The sequence below is a fragment of the Pseudophryne corroboree genome, chromosome 3 (genome assembly GCF_028390025.1).
Source record: "Pseudophryne corroboree isolate aPseCor3 chromosome 3, aPseCor3.hap2, whole genome shotgun sequence".
In the NCBI taxonomy this organism is placed as follows: Eukaryota; Metazoa; Chordata; class Amphibia; order Anura; family Myobatrachidae; genus Pseudophryne; species Pseudophryne corroboree.
Window position 1 is genome coordinate 59,190,274 of NC_086446.1, and position 23,983 is coordinate 59,214,256.

Here is a 23,983-nt window from a genome sequence, read left to right on the forward strand (position 1 = left end):
CTCCAGATATGACTTGTTATTTGTTTTATATTGTCATGTTTTCTGTTTTACTCCTTTCTAGTCTTGTACGTATTGACATATGTATATTGTATTGTTTGTCTTGGTTGTGCTGCATTACCCGGACACTACAGTAGGTGGTTGCACACTTATTTCATGTTGTCATTCTTCCTGCTGACTCCTCTACCCAGTTTTGGTTATTGGCTCTTGGCTTGTATGGGCAATTGTATATTTTTGGTATTCAAATGAGTGACTCCAATAAAACCAAAAATAAAAAAGAAGCATACATACATTTACAGAGTATCCAGTTAAAGGTATATTGACATCACAGAGTTGTACCCCTTTCACACTGCCAATGCCGGATCCCACCCGGGAATTGGAAGCGGGTCCTTCCTGGGTGGGATCCGGCATTGGCAGCTGCTGCAGGCTTTCCCGACCCGGCAATATGCCGGGTCGGTTGCCATAGCGTCTGGGGGCGGAGCCGGCGCTGGGAGATGAGCTCATCTTCGCGCCGCCTCTCCCTATCTAGTAAACGGGTCCCGGGTCGCATCGTCGGGAGCCCGTTTACGCAGCCACTGACCCGGTATAACACTGCTTTATACCCGGGTTGAATTGCCGCGACTTTGGCAATGCCCCTTTCACACCGCACGCCGACCTGTACCGGGTTATTTGTGCGGTGTGAAAGGGGTATTACATAGGGCAGTTACCCAGAACATTAAGATGTTATACTTTACAGTAATTATTTTGCGCAGACATTGGTGGGAACGGACGTCATTAACAAAAGACTGGAATATATCGGCTTGTGTAGAATTTATTGAAGTTTCCTTATTCTAGTAAATATCAGCATCACTCTGCTCAGTAATCAAAGATCACATTGTCGTTGTATAGTGTCCAAACTAATATGTAGTTCTTCCAATGGTCTGGAAATATAATGTGGGAACCGGGATTCTACTACATGCATTATGTGAGGTCACACTCTTTCATTGCAATACGTTCCTTAGGTCGACCACTATATGTTGACATGAGTTTTTCACATTTATTTTTTTCATTTTTCTTTTACTTTTTCATACTTTACGATCCACGTGGACTACTGTGATCGCGCTGAGCAGAAAAATGTGTGGGTCTCGGGGACCCCTCACTTTAAAAAATTGGGGTTCTACTTCACTGGTTCTGGGTCCCATAGCAATGTATGCTTTTGAGCTTCCCTTATGCCTCACCACATAGCATTAGACCACCCCACATGGTAGATAGTAGTTATGGCAGTATTGGGGGGCAAATAGGGGGTTAGGTGCAGGTAGTGCTGTAGGCAGTGTTAATGATTTGGTGCTTCCTGCTCCCCGTCAACTTTTAAAATCCGCTTCTCTGTGCCCTACCGCTATAACACGAGGTGTGTGCGTATCCTGGGCACTATCTGAGTATGGTGTGTGTGCGTATGTTGGGTACTGCGTTGGTTTGGGGATTGTTTATGTGTATGCTGAGCACTGTGTGGGTGTGGCGGTTACTTGTGTGTATGCTGAGCACTGTGTGTGGATATGGGAGTTTATGTATGCTGGTTACTGTGTATGGGTGGATGTATGCTGGGCACTGTGGGTATGGAGTACCCATATGCTAGGTGCTGTGGGTGGGGGGCTGTATAATGAGCACTGTGTGGGTATGGGTTGTGCCTATGATGGCCACTGTGCGGGTATAGAGGGTGCTATGAGCACTGTAAGTGTGTGTATAATGAGAACTGTGTGGGTATAGGGGTGTACACTGGGCAGTGTGTGGGTATGGAGGGTGTTATGTGCACTGTGGGGGTGTGAATACTGAGCATTGTGTTGGTATGGGGGTGTTTATAATGTACACTGTGTGGGTATGGGGGGGTGCATATTATGGGCATTTTGTCAGTATGGGGGGCATATAATGGGAACTGTGTGGGTATGTGGGGGGCAGGATGGGTGCAGTAGTGGTGGTAGCAGGGGGCAGGATTGGTGCAGTACTGGTGGTAAGGGGCAGGATGGGAGCAGGGGGCAGGATAGGTGCAGTAGTGGTGGTAGCAGGGGGCAGGATGGGTGCAGTAGTGGTGGTAGGGGGCAGGATGGGAGCAGTAGTGGTAGCAGGAGCCAGGATGGGAGTAGTGGTGGTAGCAGGAGGCAGGAGTGGTAGCAGGGGGGCAGGATAGGTGCAGTAGTAGTGGTAGGGGGCAGGATGGGAGCAGTAGTAGTAGTAGCAGGGGGCAGGATGGGTGCAGTAGTGGTAGCAGGGGGCAAGATAGGTGCAGTAGTGGTGGTAGCAGGAGTCAGGATGGGAGCAGTAGTGGTAGCAGGGTTAGGATGGGTGCAGGATGGAGTAGTGGTGGTAGCAAGAGGCAGGATGGGAGCAGTAGTCGTAGCAGGGGGCAGGATGGGAGCAGTAGTAGTTGCAGGGGGCAGGATAGGTGCAGTAGTGGTGGTAGGCGGCAGAATGAGAGCAGTAGTGGTAGCAGGGGGCAGGATAGGTGCAGTAGTGGTAGGAGGCAGGATGGGTGCAGTAGTGTTAGTAGCAGGAGTCAGGATGGGAGCAGTGGTGGTAGGGGGCAGGATGGGTGCAGGAGTGGTGGCAGGGGGCAGGATGGGAGCAGTAGTGGTAGCAGGGGGCAGGCTGAGTGCAGTATTGGCTCGTGTCACTGGATGCCTGTCTGCCATTTCATCTTGGATGTCATCTCGCCACCTCAATCTCAACATTTCCAAAACAGAATTTATTATTTTCCCACCAGCCAAGAGTAGTTACTAACCTGATATCTCCATAACTGTTGACAACTATCCACCCTACCCCACAAGCTTGCTGCCTAGGCGTCACACTTGACTCTGAACTGTCCTTTGTTCCACACATTCAATCTGTCTCTAAATCATGTTACATGCACCTTAAAAACATATCCAAAATATATCCTTATCTTATACAAGACACTGCAAAAACTCTAATCCTTTCACTCATTATCTCCTGCATTAATTATTGTAATAGTCTCCTTACTGGTCTTCCCAAACATAGGCTCTCACCACTACAATCCATTTTAAATGCATCTGCGAGGCTAATCTTCCTCGCCAGACGTTCTTTGTCTGCTGATCCGCTCTGTCAGTCCCTCCATTGGTTACCGGTATTCTACCATGTCCAATATAAAATACTTTTACTTAAATACAAGGCTATTAACCAAACTGCACCATCATACATCTCCTCTCATCTCAAAATATCTCCCTACCAGACCTCTCCACTCTTTGCAAGATCTATGTCTCTCATCCACACGCATTACTTGTTCACACTCAAAATTACAGGACTTAGGGCCTAATTCTGAGTTGATCGCAGCAGCAAATTTGTTAGCAGTTGGGCAAAACCTCGGGGGTAATTCCAAGTTGATCGCAGCAGGAATTTTGATAGCAACTGGGCAAAACCATGTGCACTGCAGGGGAGGCCGATATAACATGTGCAGAAAGAGTTAGATTTGGGTGGGTTATATTGTTTCTGTGCAGGGTAAATACTGGCTGCTTTATTTTTACACTGCAAATTAGATTGCAGATTGAACACACCACACCCAAATCTAACTCTCTCTGCACATTATATCTGCCACACCTGCAGTGCACATGGTTTTGCCCAGTTGCTATCAAAAATCCTGCTGCGATCAACTTGGAATTATCCCCCATGTGCACTGCAGGAGGGGCAGATATAACATGTGCAGAGAGAGTTAGATGTGGGTGGGGTGTATTCAAACTGAAATCTAAATTGCAGTGTAAAAATAAAGCAGCCAGTATTTATCCTGCACAGAAACAAAATAACCCACCCAAATCTAACTCTCTGCAAATGTTATATCTGCTCCCCCCCCCCCCCTGCAGTGCACATGGTTTTGCCCAATTGCTAACAAACTTGCTGCTGCGATCAACTCGGAATTACCCCCTTTACCAGGGCTTCACCCACTCTGTGGAATGCCCTCCCACGCACAATAAGACTCACCTCTAGTCTCCAAACCTTTAAACGTTCCCTGAAAACTCATCTCTTCAGATAAGACTACCAAATTCCAGACCCACCCACATAACCTTCAATGCTTCCCTATCCAGTTACATCCTCTCTGTACAGTCCACATAACTTCACATTTTGTCTTCCAACATTGCTGGGTGATCATAGCATACAACCCATTAAGAACCTAGCAATCTGAGGGGCCATTATGTAACAGGTAGCATCTATCCTTGTGTATCAATGCCTATTTCCCTATAGATTGTAAGCTTGCGAGCAGGGCCTTCCTACCTCTATGTCTGTCTGTCTTTGCCCAGTTTTGTTCTATAACTGTTCTAATTGTAAAGCGCAACGAAATATGCTGCGCTATATAAGAAACTGCTAATAAATAAATAGGGGGCAGGATGAGAGCAGTAGTGGTGGTAGCAGAAGGCAGGATGGGAGCAGGGGGCAGGATGGGTGCACTAGTAGTTGGGAGTGGAACTGACACTGGGGGAATAAGATGCAGCATAACAGGAGGCGCACTGTGCCTCCTCTCTGCAGGTCCCGACACAGGAGACAGCCAGAGTGAGCGTGGCGGAAGTCTCCTGTGTCATACTCAGCTGCAGCGTAGTTCGGCGCCCTCCTGCGCCTGCCATACCTCTGGTCATCGTGATGTCCCCGCCTGGTTGCCAGCACATTCAATGGGTTGGAGGCAGCGTAGGGAGGAGGACGTATCAGGTGGCGCTTGGATCTGGAGACGCTGCCGGCAGCTATTGGCTGGTGAGGCAGGGCTTGGGGAATTGCATTGGTGGTCAGCAAGTAACAGCGCGTCCTGCGGGACCCGCTCATTTTTTAAAATCCGTAGCACGTAAAAACGCACCATAGCGCGTATTTTGCGGTCACTGGGACTACAATTGGGAATGGTAACCTGCGAGACATGCGAGGGGACACGGTGCACTAATTGGGGTTCCCTGTCACTTTACGAAGAAAACCACCAAAAACAGTCAAAAAACTCATGTCAACCTTTTTCCATGTCGACCTACTGCATGTCGACCAATAGTGGTCGACCTAATGACCCATACCCCTTTCATTGATGGTGTGAGATGGTACATTTAATTAGCTATGTAATATGTCGTTTTTATTATCTAACTGGGGATTATTTACAAAGCTGGAAAATGTGGGCCCACCGAGCAAATGCAATGTTGTGATTCCATGTGGCTGTTTTTGTACAAAAAACTTATTGGGTTAAATTAATTCTGCAGGGGTGTAACGTGTTCCTCATGGGTGGCGCTAAGTGGACCTGGGCAGTGCTAGATGAATGAGTACCTTGCGTTGCTCCCACATATGAAAACAAGATTTTCTTTGTGCAGGATGAGATGTTTAAATGAGTGTAGAAGGGAGAAGAGCGCGTATATCTGGGGGATATCCAGTTTAGCCGGTGACCACAGGACTTTTTGCTTCCTAAGGATATAACAGTTTGAGCATGCTTAGTGGTGGCAGAGATCAAGCTTCTCTCCTGGGCGGCAGCGTCACATGCGACGATTAGCAGTTCCGTAACCTACAAATTCGCAGCTGCACAGGCATAACATTATTTAGACCCATAGTCATTACCTGGACGTCTTCACTGTAAAACAAGGCATTCGGCTAATATTGTCTATAGGCTTAATTCAGACCTGATTGCTTCTCTGCGAATTTGCAAAGGTCTGCGATCAGATAGTCACCGCCCAGATAGAGTGAAATCCTGCCCTGTGCAAGTATCCATTCACAACTCGCTCACCATGAAATGTTTTTTTTCCAGTCTGTGCATAGCCCAGGACCTACTCCTACAGTGCGATAGAATCAGGCTGATCGGGCCGGAGCTGACGTCACACACCCTCCCTGAAAATGCTTGGGAACGCCTGTGTTTTTTATGACACTCCCAGAAAACGGCCAGTTACCACCCCCAAATGTACGCCGTGCGATCGAAAAAAATCATTGGATTATTTTGCAGTCTGGCTTCATACGTGCGCACTTCGATCTGTACGCATGCGCAGTCGATCGATATTCGTCCGCCTTGCAAATTCACACAACAGCGATCAGGTCTGAATTAGGCCCTTTGTACCAGGTATATACCATAGGCCACTGATAGAAGCATAGGAACCAGACATCACCCCATTGCATAAAATTGGGGTAACCCTACTCACAGATGGTATGTGTACATAGAATAACTAGTAAGAGGAGATGTATCAACCAATGTAAAGAGTGGAGGAGTTGCCCATAGCAACCCATCATATTCTACCTATCATTTTATAGAATGTACTTGATAAATAACATCTCACAGATGGCCAACTGATCCCCTTCTCCACTCTTTACCCCACTTGATACATGTTCCCCTCCCTCTAGGTTACTTACCTGGACTTCTTGCTGATACTAATATACAAGTTTTATCTATCACAAGATTGGGTACTTCATTATACAGACTTATGGGGGTATATTTACTAAGGTCCCGATTTTGTCCGAGATGCCGTTTTTTCTTCAAAGTGTCATCTCGGTAATTTACTAAGCAGAAATCACGGCAGTGATGAGGCCATTCGTATTTTTTTGCAAGTCCAACAAAAAAAATACGAATGAATACACCATCGGTCAAAACGCGGCTGTTTAAGTATGAATCTCGGTCATTTACTAAGAAGTGCAAAGCAAAAAAAAAAAAAAACACTGCCGTGAAAAAATACAACTCGTAAAAAAGTGCTAAAAAAAAACAGACCTGCTTTTTTGAGCCGTGATTGTATAGGCATGCACGGATCCATGAGATCCGTGCATGTATATCAGTGGTCAGGGGTGGGAAAGTGTTAATTTGTTGAAAAAAAAGTGCGTGGGGTCCCCCCTCCTAAGCATAACCAGCCTCGGGCTCTTTGAGCCGATCCTGGTTGCAGAAATATGGGGAAAAAAATGACAGGGGTTCCCCCATATTTAAGCAACCAGCATCGGGCTCTGCGCCTGGTCCTGGTTCCAAAAATACGGGGGACAAAAAGCGTAGGGGTCCCCCGTATTTTTAAAACCAGCACCGGGCTCCACTAGCTAGACAGATAATGCCACAGCCGGGGGTCACTTTTATACAGTGCCCTTCGGCCGTGGCATCAAATATCCAACTAGTCACCCCTGGCCGGGGTACCCTGGGGGAGTGGGGACCCCTTCAATCAAGGGGTCCCCCCCCCCAGCCACCCAAGGGCCAGGGGTGAAGCCCGAGGCTGTCCCCCCCCATCCAATGGGCTGCGGATGGGGGGCTGATAGCCTTTTTGTAAAAGTGTAAGATATTGTTTTTAGTAGCAGTACTACAAGGCCCAGCAAGCCTCCCCCGCATGCTGGTACTTGGAGAACCACAAGTACCAGCATGCGGCGGAAAAACGGGCCCGCTGGTACCTGTAGTAGTACTACTACTAAAAAATTCCCAAACAAAGACAATACACACACACCTTGAAAGTAAAGTTTTATTGCATCCATCCACACAAACATACATACATACTTACCTTATGTTCACACGCAGGTCGGTCCTCTTGTCCAGTAGAATCCATGGGGTACCTGTTGAATAAATTATACTCACCAGATCCAGGGTACCAGGCTCCTCGGGTAATCCTTTTGTAATCCACGTACTTGATTAAAAAAATAAAACGGAGACCCGAGCCACGCACTGAAAGGGGACCCATGTTTTCACATGGGCCCCCTTTCCCCGAATGCCAGAAACCCACTCTGACTGATGTCTAAGTGGGTTTCTTCAGCCAATCAGGGAGCGCCACGTTGTGGCACCCTCCTGATCGGCTGTGTGCTCCTGTACTGACTGACAGGCGGCACACGGCAGTGTTACAATGTAGCGCCTATGCGCTCCATTGTAACCAATGTTGGGAACTTTCTGCTCAGCGGTGAGGTCACTTTCGGTCAACCGCTGAGCAGAAAGTTCCCACCATTGGTTACAATGGAGCGCATAGGCGCTACATTGTAACACTGCCGTGTGCCGCCTGTCAGTCAGTACAGGAGCACACAGCCGATCAGGAGGGTGCCACAACGTGGCGCTCCCTGATTGGCTGAAGAAACCCACTTAGACATCAGTCAGAGTGGGTTTCTGGCATTCGGGGAAAGGGGGCCCATGTGAAAACATGGGTCCCCTTTCAGTGCGTGGCTCGGGTCTCCGTTTTATTTTTTTAATCAAGTACGTGGATTACAAAAGGATTACCCGAGGAGCCTGGTACCCTGGATCTGGTGAGTATAATTTATTCAACAGGTACCCCATGGATTCTACTGGACAAGAGGACCGACCTGCGTGTGAACATAAGGTAAGTATGTATGTATGTTTGTGTGGATGGATGTAATAAAACTTTACTTTCAAGGTGTGTGTGTATTGTCTTTGTTTGGGTATTTTTTAGTAGTAGTACTACAGGTACCAGCGGGCCCGTTTTTCCGTCGCATGCTGGTACTTGTGGTTCTCCAAGTACCAGCATGCAGGGGAGGCTTGCTGGGCCTTGTAGTACTGCTACTAAAAACAATATCAATCACTTTTCACAAAGGCTATCAGCCCCCCATCCGCAGCCTATTGGATGGGGGGGACAGCCTCGGGCTTCACCCCTGGCCCTTGGGTGGCTGGGGGGGGGGACCCCTTGATTGAAGGGGTCCCCACTCCCCCAGGGTACCCCGGCCAGGGGTGACTAGTTGGATATTTGATGCCACGGCCGCAGGGCACGGTATAAAAGTGACCCCCGGCTGTGGCATTATCTGTCCAGCTAGTGGAGCCCGGTGCTGGTTTTAAAAATACGGGGGACCCCTACGCTTTTTGTCCCCCATATTTTTGGAACCAGGACCAGGCGCAGAGCCCGATGCTGGTTGCTTAAATATGGGGGAACCCCTGTCCATTTTTTCCCCATATTTCTGCAACCAGGATCGGCTCCAAGAGCCCGAGGCTGGTTTGCCTTAGGAGGGGGGACCCCACGCAATTTTTTTTTTTACATTTAAACTTTATTTTTTTTTTAAACAAAGTGCACAATGAAGCCCAGCACGGATCTCTCAGATCCGGCCGAGATTCATTGTATTAAAGTCGGCAGTGTTTTACAAGTCACTCACGTAAAACACTGCCTAAAAAAACGAATGACATCGACATCGGAAAACCCGAAAATGCAGAATACGGCAGCTTAGTAAATTAGTCGTAATCAATTCAAAAAGTTGCATATTTACACTTTCGATGTCATTCGTGATTGAACTTTGACCTCAAACGGGAAAACACGAATCTTAGTAAATTTACCCCACGGTGTGTACACGCTGGGCTATTCGTTCGATAGTGTCACATTAACTTGTATGCGCGGATGACCGAAACCCTCGTCAATGACCCGTGGGAGCGCACATCGTTTATCGTCCATAGCGTACACACTTAGCGATATTACAAATGATATCGCTCGGAAGGGTGAAAATTTGTGATATTGTTTAAAATATCGCATAGCGTGTATGCTCCTTTACGTCCATTTTTAGAATACGTTGAGAAGCTTTAGCAGAAGGAAGGTTTCCTATGGTGCAGGTATACCAAGAATGAAAGCAAAATATATTTATGTAGTCTGTACTGTGTATAATTATACAACCTTTATATTGTGTGAAACCTGCTATGGAAAGGTCAAACATAACATAAAAGGTGCTCTAGCAATTACGGATTATTCCTGGCTACTTCCCCCAATGATACATTCTTATGCAATAATCTAGGGTCGCAATGCCAAAGAAACACTTGACACGAGCTTCATCAGGAAGTGTCATACAATTAGGAATGAATCATGAGAGATGCGAGGTTGCCATGCTTCCGGCAGGGTGATCCATGACAGTGATGTGTAGTTTAAAGTAATCTCCCGGCAGTGAGAGATACCACCATCACATGCGGTTCCACTTGAGAAAAAGGATATTTTGCTTTTGGCCATGAAAATGGAAAGTTGCTTCACATGCACCAACTGCATTACATCAGATACTTGGATGGTTGTATTATGGCCAGGCATCTCTACTCAAGCAAAATATTCTCTATTAGATTTCCACTGACCTGTTCCAAAAAATTTGTAGTGTATATAATCACTCAATGTGGCCTCTACTGTGTGAGATGCACCCATGATACTAAAAAAATGGCATTACACAGCCAGAGCTGTGATTCAGTCATCCCTGGGAGGGGGAAATCTTTTTCAAAAGTTCTAATAAGTCTCAAAACATTACTGTTGTGTGGTATACATTACTATGATTTGTTTCCCTCATTCCTGGAGTGTTATCTGGTATTCTCTTTCTGACACCCTCTTTTTCTCCCGGATACCTTATCTCTCTCTGGTGCTCTCTCTCTATGGGGTAAATTTACTAAGAATCGTATTTTCCCGTTTGAGGTCAAAGTTCAATCACGAATGACATCGAAAGTGTAAATATGCAACTTTTTGAATTGATTACGACTAATTTACTAAGATGCCGTATTCTGCATTTTCGGTTTTTCCGATGTCGATGTCATTCGTTTTTTTAGGCAGTGTTTTACGTGAGTGACTTGTAAAACACTGCCGACTTTAATACAATGAATCTCGGCCGGATCTGAGAGATCCGTGCTGGGCTTCATTGTGCACCTTGTAAAAAAAATAAAAAAATGTTTAAACTTAAAAAAAAAATTGCGTGGGGTCCCCCCTCCTAAGCCAAACCAGCCTCAGGCTCTTTGAGCCGGTCCTGGTTGCAAAAATATGGGAAAAAAATTGACAGGGGTTCCCCCATATTTAAGCAACCAGCATCGGGCTCTGCGCCTGGTCCTGGTTCCAAAAATAAGGGGGACAAAAAGCGTAGGGGTCCCCCGTATTTTTGAAACCACCCCCGGGCTCCACTAGCTGGACAGATAATGCCACAGCCGGGGGTCACTTTTATACAGCGCCCTGCGGCCGTGGCATTAAATACCCAACTAGTCACCCCTGGCCGGGGTACCCTGGAGGAGTGGGAACCCCTTCAATCAAGGGGTCCCCCCCCCTCCAGCCACCCAAGGGCCAGGGGTGAAGCCCGAGGCTGTCCCCCCCCCCCCCCCCATCCAATGGGCTGCGGATGGGGGGCTGATAGCCTTTGTTGTAAGTTATGAATATTGTTTTTAGTAGCAGTACTACAAGTCCCAGCATGCGGCAGAAAACCGGGCCCGCTGGTACCTGTAGTACTACTACTAAAAAAATACCCCAATAAAGACATAACACACACACCTTGAAAGTATAACTTTAATGCATACATACACACCACCATATACACATACTTACCTTATGTTCACACGAGGGTCGGTCCTCTTCTCCATGTAGAATCCATGGGGTACCTGTTGAAAAAATTCTACTCGCCAAATCCAGTGTAGAGGGCTCCTCGGGTAATCCATTTGTAATCCACGTACTTGGAAAAATAAAAAAACGGACACCCGACCACGAACTGAAAGGGGCCCCATGTTTTCACATGGGACCCCTTTCCCCGAATGCCAGAAACCCCCTCTGACTTATGTCTAAGAGGGTTTCTTCAGCCAATCAGGGAGCGCCACGTTGTGGCACCCTCCTGATCGGCTGAGTGCTCCTGTACTGTCTGACAGGCGGCACACGGCAGTGTTACAATGTAGCGCTTATGCGCTCCATTGTAACCAATGGTGGGAACTTTGTGGTCAGCGGGTGACCGAAAGTAACCTCACCGCTGACCACAAGTTCCCACCATTGGTTATAATGGAGCGCATAGGCGCTACATTGTAACACTGCCGTGTGCCGCCTGTCAGACAGTACAGGAGCACACAGCCGATCAGGAGGGTGCCACAACATGGCGCTCCCTGATTGGCTGAAGAAACCCTCTTAGACATAAGTCAGAGGGGGTTTCTGGCATTCGGGGAAAGGGGTCCCATGTGAAAACATGGGGCCCCTTTCAGTTCGTGGTCGGGTGTCCGTTTTTTTATTTTTCCAAGTACGTGGATTACAAATGGATTACCCGAGGAGCCCTCTACACTGGATTTGGTGAGTAGAATTTTTTCAACAGGTACCCCATGGATTCTACATGGAGAAGAGGACCGACCCTCGTGTGAACATAAGGTAAGTATGTGTATATGGTGGTGTGTATGTATGCATTAAAGTTATACTTTCAAGGTGTGTGTGTGTTATGTTTTTATTGGGGTATTTTTTTAGTAGTAGTACTACTACAGGTACCAGCGGGCCCGGTTTTCTGCCGCATGCTGGTACTTATGGTTCTCCAAGTACCAGCTTGCGGGGGAGGCTTGCTGGGACTTGTAGTACTGCTACTAAAAACAATATTCATAACTTAAAACAAAGGCTATCAACCCCCCATCCGCAGCCCATTGGATGGGGGGGACAGCCTCGGGCTTCACCCCTGGCCCTTGGGTGGCTGGAGGGGGGGGACCCCTTGATTGAAGGGGTTCCCACTCCTCCAGGGTACCCCGGCCAGGGGTGACTAGTTGGGTATTTAATGCCACGGCCGCAGGGCGCTGTATAAAAGTGACCCCCGGTTGTGGCATTATCTGTCCAGCTAGTGGAACCCGGTGCTGGTTTCAAAAATACGGGGGACCCCTACGCTTTTTGTCCCCCGTATTTTTGGAACCAGGACCAGGCGCAGAGCCCGGTGCTGGTTGTTTAAATATGGGGGAACCCCTGTCAATTTTTTTCCCATATTTTTGCAACCAGGACCGGCTCAAAGAGCCCGAGGCTGGTTTGGCTTAGGAGGGGGGACCCCACGCAATTTTTTTTCAAAAAATTAACACTTTCCCATCCCCATCCCACTGATAAACATGCACGGATCTCATGGATCCCTGCATGCCTATCCAAACACGGGATAAAAAAGCAGGTCTGTTTTTTTTTTAGCACTTTTTTACGATTTGTATTTCTGCACGGCAGTGTTTGGCTATTGTCGGCAGTGTTTGTGATTTGCACTTTTTAGTAAATTCCCGATTTCTACCAAATTGCAGGCGTATTTGACCGATGGTGTATTGATTCGTGATTTTTTCCTAGGACTTCCAAAATATTACGAATGCCCTCATCACTGCCGTGATTTTTGCTTAGTAAATTACCGAGATGACACTTTGAAGAAAAAACGGCATCTCGGTCAAAATCGAGACCTTAGTAAATATACCCCTATATATCTATATATATCTATATATATCTATATATATATCTATCTATCTATATATATATATATATATATATATATATATATATATATATATATACACACACACACACACACACACACACACACACACACACACACACACACACACACACACACGCAAAAAAAGTATTTGGAGGACAGCCACCGATTGTGCAAGTTGACCCACTTAAATAGATGAGCGAGGTCTGTAATTTCCATCATAGGTACACTTCAACTGTGAGAGACAGAATCTAAAAAAAAACAAGGAAATCGCATTGTATGATTTTTAAACAATTTATTTGTATATTCTTGCGGAAAATAAATATTTGAACAATCAAAAAGTTTAACTCAATACTTTGTAATATAACCTCGGTTGGCAATTACAGAGGTCAAATGTTTCCTGTAGTTCTTGATCAGGTTTGCACACACTGTAGCAGGTATTTTGGCTCATTCTTCCATGCAGATCTTCTCTAGATCTGTCATGTTTTGGGGCTGTCGCCGGGTAACACGGACTTTCAACTCCCTCCACAGTTTTTCTATTGGGTTGAGGTCGGGAGCCTGGCTAGGCCACTCCAAGACCTTGAAATACTTTTTAAGGAGCCACTCCATAGTTGCCCGGGTGGTGTGTTTGGGGTCATTGTCATGCTGGAAGACCCAGCCACGTTCCATCTTCAATGCTCTTACTGAGGGAAGGAGGTTTTTGCCCAAAATCTCACGATACATGGCCCCATTCATCCTCTCCTTAATACGGATCAGTGGTCCTGTCCCCTTTGCAGAAAAGCAGACCCAAAGCATGATGTTTCCACCCCCATGCTTCACAGTGGGTATGGTGTTCTTGGGATGCCGTTCATCATTCTTCTCCCTCCAAACACAGCGAGTGGAGTTTATACCAAAAAGTTTGATTTTGCTCTCATCTGACCACATTACATTCTCCCAATCCTCCTCTGGATCATCCAGATGGTCACTGGCAAACTTTAGATGGGCCTGGACATGTGCTGGCTTAAGCAGGGGGACCTTTTGGGCACTGCAGGATTTCAATCCATGACGACGTAGTGTGTTACTAATGGTAAGCTATGTGACCTTTGTGACTGTGGTCCCAGCTCTCTTGAGGTCATTGACCAGGTCCCTCTGTGTAGTTCTGGGCTGATTCCTCACCGTTCTCAAGATCATTGATACCCCACGAGGTGAGGTCTTACATGGAGCCCCAGGTCAAGGGAGATTGTCAGTGATCTTGTATTTCTTCCATTTTTTTTATAATTGCACCAACAGTTGATCTCTTCTCACCAAGCTGCTTGCCTATAGTCGAGTAGCTCATCCCTGCTTTGTGCAGCTCTACAATTTTTTTCCTGTTAGACAGCTCTCTGGTCTTGGCCATGGTGGAGAAGTAGCAGTCTGACTGTTTGAGGGTGTGGACAGGTGTCTTTTATACAGATAACCAGCTCAAACAGGTGCCATTAATACATGTAACGAGTGGAGGATAGAAGAGCTTCTTAAAGAAGAAGGAACAGGTCTGTGAGTGCCAGAAATCTTGCTGCTTGGTAGGTGTCCAAATGTTTATTTTCCACAAGAATATACAAGTAAATTGTTTAAAAATCATACATTGTGATTTCCTGGATTTTTTTTTCTGATTCTGTTGCTCACATTTGAAGTGTACCTATGTTGGAAATTATATATACACTGCTCAAAAAAATAAAGGGAACACTAAAATAACACATCCTAGATCTGAATGAATGAAACATTCTTATTAAATACTTTGTTCTTTACATAGTTTAATGTGCTGACAACAAAATCACACAAAAATTATCAATGGAAATCAAATTTATTAACCCATGGAGGTCTGGCTTTGGAGTCACACATAAAATGAAAGTGGAAAAACACACTACAGGCTGATCCAACTTTGATGTAATGCCCTTAAAACAAGTCAAAATGAGGCTCAGTAGTGTGTGTGGCCTCCACGTGCCTGTATGACCTCCCTACAATGCCTGGGCATGCTCCTGATGAGGTGGCGGAAGGTCGCCTGAGGGATCTCCTCCCAGACCTGGACTAAAGCATTCGCCAACTCCTTGACAGTCTGTGTGCAACGTGGCGTTGGTGGATGGAGCGAGACATGATGTCCCAGATGTGCTCAATTGGATTCAGGTCTGGGGAACGGGCGGGCCAGTCCATAGCATCAATGCCTTGCAGAAACTGCTGACACACTCCAGCCACATGAGGTCTAGATTGTCTTGCATTAGGAGGAACCCAGGGCCAACCGCATCAGCATATGGTCTCACAAGGGGTCTGAGGATCTCATCTCGGTACCTAATGGCAGTCAGGCTACCTCTGGCGAGCACATGGAGGGCTGTGCGGCCCCCCAAAGAAATGCCACCCCACACCATTACTGACCCACTGCCAAACCGGTCATGCTGGAGGATGTTGCAGGCAGCAGAACGTTCTTGGCGTCTCCAGACTCTGTCACGTGCTCAGTGAGAACCTGCTTTCATCTGTGAAGAACACAGGGCGCCAGTGGCGAATTTGCCAATCTTGGTGTTCTCTGGCAAATGCCAAACGTCCTGCACGGTGTTGGGCTGTAAGCACAACCCCCACCTGTGGACGTCGGGCCCTCATACCACCCTCATGGAGTCTGTTTCTGATCATTTGAGTAGACACATGCACATTTGTGGCTTGCTGGAGGTCATTTTGCAGGGCTCTGGCAGTGCTCCTCCTTTTCCTCCTTGCACAAAGGCGGAGGTAGCGGTCCTGTTGCTGGGTTGTTGCCCTCCTACGGCCTCCTCCACGTCTCCTGATGTACTGGCCTGTCTCCTGGTAGTGCCTCCATGCTCTGGACACTACGATGACAGACCCAGCAAACCTTCTTGCCACAGCTCGCATTGATGTGCCATCCTGGATGAGCTGCACTACCTGAGCCACGTGTGTGGGTTGTAGGGTGAGAATGCTGATTTATATACAGGAATGAAAACTATACCTTAAACACACCTTAAATACACTTTATAATGAAGCCGCTGCGGCCGCTATACTTAATACACACTCTACGTACTTTGTACGCTATTAGCGTACAGAGTCCCGTACTGTGTACGGACTTTGTGTACAAACGCCGCGCTGACGGTACAAAGTACACACAGCGCGTACACACCCAGAGATACACCGCAAACCCTTAACAGCTATGCAATGCCATAATAATACACTTTAAACCTTAGCAGGGCAAGGAAGATACGACACCAGATTGTAATTAAACTGCTGGTTTCCGACACCACAGCGTATTATTACTGAAAGGGTGTTACAATATATACAATACAATATAACAGAGTAATGGCTACAGTCAATGGTACATACGTGATTGGATTCGCCGCGCTACCCGGTCCGGTCCTCGGTCATCTAATAGATAACTTTGTGAGTCTTGTGTCTGACCAGGCCTGCAGCAGGCTCTCTTTATACAATTCTTCCAAAACTTAACACAATGGATACTGTAATCTCTTTGTCCATTGGACACAGGGATGGTCAGTTACAGTACAGGAGAGGTCATAGGTCGGATTGAATAGGTAGGCGATGTCTGTTCCAACTGCTCTTGTGGGTGGTCTCCTCTGGGTTCCCGCCGCATACATAATGTATAGTAAATAAAGTTTATATCTATATTCTGCTCCTGCACATAACTATCCGCAGGAACATGCGATCTTCCTCAAACCAACACCGGAATGTTACCCTTAAAATACCCTACAGCTGGATACCAAACACCACCTTATAACCTTGTTCTGTCCCCTCCTATCCTGTAAAGGTGAATCCCTTTGTTCTGTTACCATTTAAACTGCTGTTACTTTCTGATGTGATGCAGGGAGACTATGTGTACATTGTGCACTATTTGGATTAAATATGTAATGTGTTTTGATAGCTTTCCATGCGTTCACAAACTCTACCATAAATACCCATACCACGCGCTAATGCGCAGGACCGCGGGAGCGACCATCCGCAAATTGCGGATATGTGCACACACGGCAGAACAAGTACACGCGCGGAGGCCATCTGTGTGTAGTTTGTACGTAATGTGTGTACTGCAATATTTTTCGACTTTGACAGTCCACCCTTTGGCAGTCACCAATATGCCACTATCTAATCACTAAACAGAAAAATATCTATACAATATCTACAGAAGTTTGGATGGTCGGGGGAGAGTTGTAGGTGGGAAATGTATGACCTAGTGGGATAGTAGAAAGCATGTATGTATGATTCCATGTCTGAGGGGCATGTATCATCGTGCCGTATATGTTCTAAATAAGCTTGGAGGTATTGCAAAGTATACATTAAATCCTTCTCATCCCATATTAAGGGTCTGTAAATGGGCCAACAAACACTACCGAGCTCTTTTCGGCTTCTTGTTAAAACAAATGGGGTGCACATTTAGTTGATGATACATGGAGTGGGAAACATATGTGAGTGCTAGTATATGTGGGTATCACCTGTTGACTATGTGTGCTGTTAACTGGAGGTTGCAGAGATGAAGATAAGACACATCTAAAATACATTCACATAAACATTTTTGGGTAGGGCTGATGTCTTTTCCGGATGGATGTATCTGGGCAGAGGGGGAAACAAAAGAAAAATGGGTGAAAGAAACAGACCATGAAATTCATTTGCAATCCTTATCATAACACTGTCTCTATGGATGGGTCATAAATTAAATCTGCTGCTATAACAGCGCCCTCGCTCCTTAGGCTCATCAACTTTGTGCCGTGCTTGCGCCGCGTCCGAATTCGAACACACCTAAATATCGAACCAATAATTATGACGACTCCCAGGATACAAAGGAGAAACTTCCCTACACTCATAATAACATTTTGAGCCCACTCTCCTAAACCTGAGAACCAATTTTGTGGGTTCAACCATGAGACCCAGCCGGTCAGTTCATTACTCACAGTCGCTAAGGTAAGGTTGTGCTTCCTCCTGAACTCCCACTTCAACTGCAAGATATCGTCCATCTTTTGATCGATGATCTCCGTGGGGTCATCAGTGCTGTTCGTAATATACGTACAGCACTTCACACCATATTGAGTTGCCACAGTAACACAGTACCCACCTGTCACGGCTGTAACATAATTAAGGACCATCCTGTGCTGAATCAGTTCCTTCTTGTAAGCTTGTAACTCCCTTCCCGTATACCTGAAGGTGTCGTCATACATCTCAGTGATATTATCTATCAAGTTCGCTAGCGCATGAATATACCTATAATTTATAATTCCTCTGGCAGTACGGGTGATGTCTAATGCGAGAAGGAATTGAATCCCGGTGGATTCGTGGATCAAATCAGAGGCTGCATGCTCTGTCCTATCTATGAGGTGTCTCTTGATGATGTGTTCATAGTGAGTATGAGTATAAGGAGCCTGAGCACTGCGGTGAACGTCTTTCATCTTATCATGGGTTATGGTCATGACCTCTGGCAGTACTCTCCCAATATAACACAATCCCTCTGAGCTCGGGGCAAGCCACTTGTACGCCTTCCTCCCACATATGAAATAGGCATCATCTGGGAGAACATAGGGGACAAAATATAACATCACCATATTACAAACTTTCCAAGTAAAGAAACCAATCCCTAGTTCTCCCATCTGCTCAGTACAAGTATCGGGCTGGATGATATGGGCACAATACCCTGGCGATACTTTTCCAACCCACATGGTCTTGCTTCCACGAGTATACCTATACCGAAAATACCTCCCACTGTTGGCTATTTGGCGTACAAGTTCAGAGTCTATGGGTATCCTATCAGCTCTGTGTGAAAAGGTCATTGTCTGGTTATTCCACGTCACTTCCCGGTTTTCGGTAATTGGAAATATTAAAACAATAAGGACCTGTCTACATGATACTGGTGGAGCTTCAAACTAGGGGGCCTAAAGATATTGAATTTCTTGTCCACCGGTCTCCCACCCCATAATTCGAGTACCTCATCTATTGCTAAAGGGTACGGTACTAATCCTGACTTGCTCTGACCTTGAGGTACCTGTGAGCACACCCAATATTCTATCTGGTTTAAGACCTTACCCACTAGTGAGTGGTAATCACTCAACGGATGACGGTCCATGTCGATATTAAGGTTGGACTGACATCTCTGGATGCATCCATCCTCAACTATATTCTCACAATTCCTACAAATACAATATTCATCAGACAATAACCCCTCACAGTGCCTCCGAGCTCCCTGACTACCAGAGCGCTTACTGATGCCAGCCTTTACTAAAATGATGTGCTGATCCTGAGATCCTACAAATTCATACTTGCCATCAGAACCCATTCCAGATCCCTGCTCGACCTCTCTGGGACCCTCGCCAAAACAAACTGTCCTTATCAAAACCAGAATTACTAACAGAACCCAAAACGCAGTCTCTTGTGATCGATCCATTTCGTTAGGGGAAAGGAGGAGAAAAGAAAGGAAAAATGTAGGGGGAGGTGAAAAAAGAAAGTGATACGACAACCGTTCTATATCTTGTTACTCTCTGTGCTCAGATGCCCTTCAACAGTCCTGCCTCTCTTCTTTCCCGGAATAGACACTCCAGTGATACGAGATTCTCTACACTCTGCTCTTTGTCACGAGTTCTCTTCGGGTCAGCGACCTACTTGCAGTGGGACGAGTGGATCCAAGTCTCTCTTTCGGCGACCTTCAATGCTGTCGTGCTGGTTAACAAGACTTGGTATGGTCCTTCCCACCTGTCTATGAGGCAACCTGAGTGTAAGAAATTTCGAATCATCACATAATCCCCAGGTTCAATGTCATGACAATTACTGTTCGGTAGGTCAGAAATCACCAGCTTTAAATTTCTTTGTTGATTTCTCAGCTGCTGGCTCATCCCAACCAAATATTTCACAGTCACTTCATTATTACATTTCAAATCATCCTGGGGGTCTATCATTACATGAGGTTGTCGACCAAAAAGGATTTCAAAGGGTGATAAGTTAAGGGGAGACCTGGGAGTGGTTCTGATGATGTACAATACTAGTGGCAAAGCTTCTGGCCACGACAATCCAGTTTCAGCCATTAATTTGCTCAGCGTTTTCTTAATAGTGCTATTCACTCTGTCCACCTTTGCACTCGCCTGTGGACGGTACGGAGTATGCAGCTTGCTATTAATTCCCATCAGCTTGCACATGACCTGAAAGACTTCACCTGTAAAATGGGTACCCCTATCACTTTCAATTATTCTAGGGATACCATATCTACACACAAATTCCTGCACAATTTTCTTTGCAGTGAACGTAGCAGTATTTGTGGCAGCAGGGAACGCTTCTACCCAGTTGGAAAATACATCAATACAAACTAACACATATTTTAAATTCCTACAGGGTGGTAACTGTATGAAATCGATTTGTATTACCTGAAAAGGTCCGTCTGTCTGAGGGATATGGGATGGCTCTGTTGGTATTGACTTTCCAATATTCTTCCTCAAGCAAGTAAAACATGTCATTGCTCTCTTACCTGCATGAGAAGAGAATCCTGGCGCACACCAGTAGGCTCTCACCAGCTTACACATACCCTCTTTACCCAGATGAGTCAGACCGTGTGCCACCTCAGCAAAGCTTGGAAGATATGCTCTGGGGGCCACCGGCTTACCTTGTCCACCTGTCCACAGTCCTGAGGATTCCTGGCCATATCCCTTTGACCTCCAGACTGCCTTTTCCTGTATAGAACACAAATCTTGCATTTCAATTAATTGTTGTGTGTTGATCTTGTTAAATGTCGTCAGTGATGTGATGTTCGTTTGTATAGGGGTGCTGACTGCTGATTTAGCAGCTTCGTCTGCCCGGCTGTTACCAAGTGAAATTGGGTCTTGGTTGTAAGTATGTGCTTTGCACTTGATAACAGCCACTCTGTCTGGTTCCTGTGTCGCTGTTAGAAGTCTTTTTATGTGGGACGCATGCGCTACAGGTGTGCCAGCTGCCGTCATGAAATTTCTGAGGTGCCATAGGGCCACGAAATCATGCACCACTCCAAAGGCATACCTAGAATCTGTGTATATATTAGATGACTTACCCTTGGCCAATTCACACGCTCTGGTTAGGGCGACCAACTCAGCAACTTGTGCTGAGTGCGGTGGGCCCAGGGGTTCAGCTTCTATGATACCTCTGTAGTCTACAACTGCATATTCAGTGCACAGGTCTCCCGAGTCCGTCTGTCTGTGGCAACTACCGTCAGTGTAGAAGGTAAAGTCTACTCCTTCCAGTGGGTTGTCACTGATGTCAGGTCTCGCAGTGAAAGTCTGATTCAGGTATTCCATACAATCATGCTTATCAGTGTCTGCACTAAATCCTCCTTCACCATCATTCTCATCCTCCACCCTTTGTGCCTGTCCAGGCACACTTGGCAAGTAAGTTGCAGGATTTAGTGAGCTGCATCTCTTAATGGTGATGTTTACAGGGGCCATCAGTGATAATTCCCACTTTGTAAACCGAGCAGATGAGACATGTCTGGTTTGGGCGGAGTTCAGTAAGGCTGATACTGCATAAGGGGGGTCATTCCGAGTTGTTCGCTCGCAAGCTGCTGTTAGCAGCTTTGCACATGCTAAGCCGCCGCCTACTGGGAGTGAATCTTAGCATATTAAAATTGCGAACGAAAGATTAGCAGAATTGCGAATAGACACTTCTTAGCAGTTTCTGAGTAGCTCCAGACTTACTCGGCATCTGCGATCAGTTCAGTGCTTGTCGTTCCTGGTTTGACGTCACAAACACACCCAGCGTTCGCCCAGACACTCCTCCGTTTCTCCAGCCACTCCCGCGTTTTTCCCAGATCGGTAGCGTTTTTTCACACACTCCCATAAAACGGCCTGTTTCCGCCCAGAAACACCCACTTCCTGTCAATCACATTACGATCACCAGAACGAAGAAAAAACCTCGTAATGCCGTGAGTAAAATTCCTAACTGCATAGCAAATTTACTTGGCGCAGTCGCAGTGCGGATATTGCGCATGCGCATTAGCGACTATTCGCTCCGTTGCGACAAAAAAATAACGAGCTAACAACTCGGAATGACCCCCAAGGTGTATGGATTGTCAGGTTGTGTCCTAACACTACGTCCTCACTTTTACTTACTAGCAAAGCTATCGCTGCAACACTTCGCAAGCATGTGGGGAGAGACCGCGCTACGGTGTCCAACTGTGCACTGTAGTAAGCTACCGGCCTGCTGGCATCACCATGTCTCTGGGTTAAAACTCCTGCCACGCACCCTGCACTTTCTGTACCGTATAATTCAAATGGCTTCTCATAATCTGGCATACCTAATGCAGGTGCCTGTGATAGGCACTGTTTGAGTCTCTCAAATGCCAGTTCGGACTCATCTGTGTGCGAGACCCGTTCTGGTTTGTTTGAAGAGACCATTTCTTGCAAAGGTAAAGCCAGTATAGAGAACCCTAGAATCCAGTTTCGACAGTACCCACACATTCCAAGGAAAGTGCGGATCTGTTGCTGCGTTTGTGGCAGAGTCATGTCGCGAATCGCCTGTATTCTATCAGCGGTGAGGTGTCTAAGTCCTTGAGTCAAGCAATGTCCCAAATATTTTACCCTGGTTTGGCACAACTGCAACTTATCCTTTGAAACCTTGTGTCCCGTTTGGGAAAGATGAAACAGAAGCTATATGGAAACGGTGCCTGGACTGCACACCCTAGCTTATTATAATGGGATGTGCTACCTTGCTGGGACTAAGTACTGTAATACTACAACATAGGAACAAAGGGTGCAGGTGCACCATACACCATTAAAATTATTATAACCATAATATAATATTTGAGGTTCTTGGCATATATTGGCCAGTATATGAGCCTGCCCACCTGCTTCACGGTGACCTCATCGGACAGGTCCCTAACACTATAGGGGTTCACCTCCGGGACGCAGAGCACCCCCAGACCACCCCAGCCAAACCACCCCAGGGCATCACACAGAAAAAAGGATAGGAGTGAAAGATCAGTGTTAAGCAAATGAAAGAGGCTGCTGAATGTAAAAGAAAAGAAGAGGACAGCAGTAAAGTGTTGGAATGTGAAGTTTAGCTGAGCATTGTTAGAAGTGTAAAAAATATGTGAAAAAGCTACATAAATATAAAACAAACACAATGTGATATAAGTGTTAAAAGTAAATGTAAGGTGGTGATGCCCCAAGGTGGCCCAGCCAGAGCAATATAGGGAGCTCCACGCCCCAAAAGCTCACCCCCAAACTGACTTTGTATATAATTAAAAGGATCATACCTATGTCTTTTGTGCAGTCAGAATGTGCTGGTTCCCTGTTTAAAAGCCTGAGAGGCAGTGGGTGGGGTGCTAATCCAGAGATGAGGGCTGTCCCAATCCCTCAGGTGTGTATACACACGCATAATATAGACTATATGGAAACGGGGCCTGGACTGCACACCCTAGCTTATTATAATGGGATGTGCTACCTTGCTGGGACTAAGTACTGTAATACTACAACATAGGAACAAAGGGTGCAGGTGCACCATACACCATTAAAATTATTATAACCATAATATAATATTTGAGGTTCTTGGCATATATTGGCCAGTATATGAGCCTGCCCACCTGCTTCATGGTGACCTCATCAGACAGGTCCCTAACACTATAGGGGTTCACCTCCGGGACGCAGAGCACCCCCAGACCACCCCAGCCAAACCACCCCAGGGCATCACACAGAAAAAAGGATAGGAGTGAAAGATCAGTGTTAAGCAAATGAAAGAGGCTGCTGAATGCAAAAGAAAAGAAGAGGACAGCAGTAAAGTGGGAGAATGTGAAGTTTAGCTGAGCAGTGTTAGAAGTGTAAAAAATATGTGAAAAAAGCTACATAAACTTAAAACAAACACAATGTGATATAAGTGTTAAAAGTAAATGTAAGGTGGTGATGCACCAAGGTGGCCCAGCCAGAGCAATATAGGGAGCTCCACGCCCCAAAAGCTCACCCCC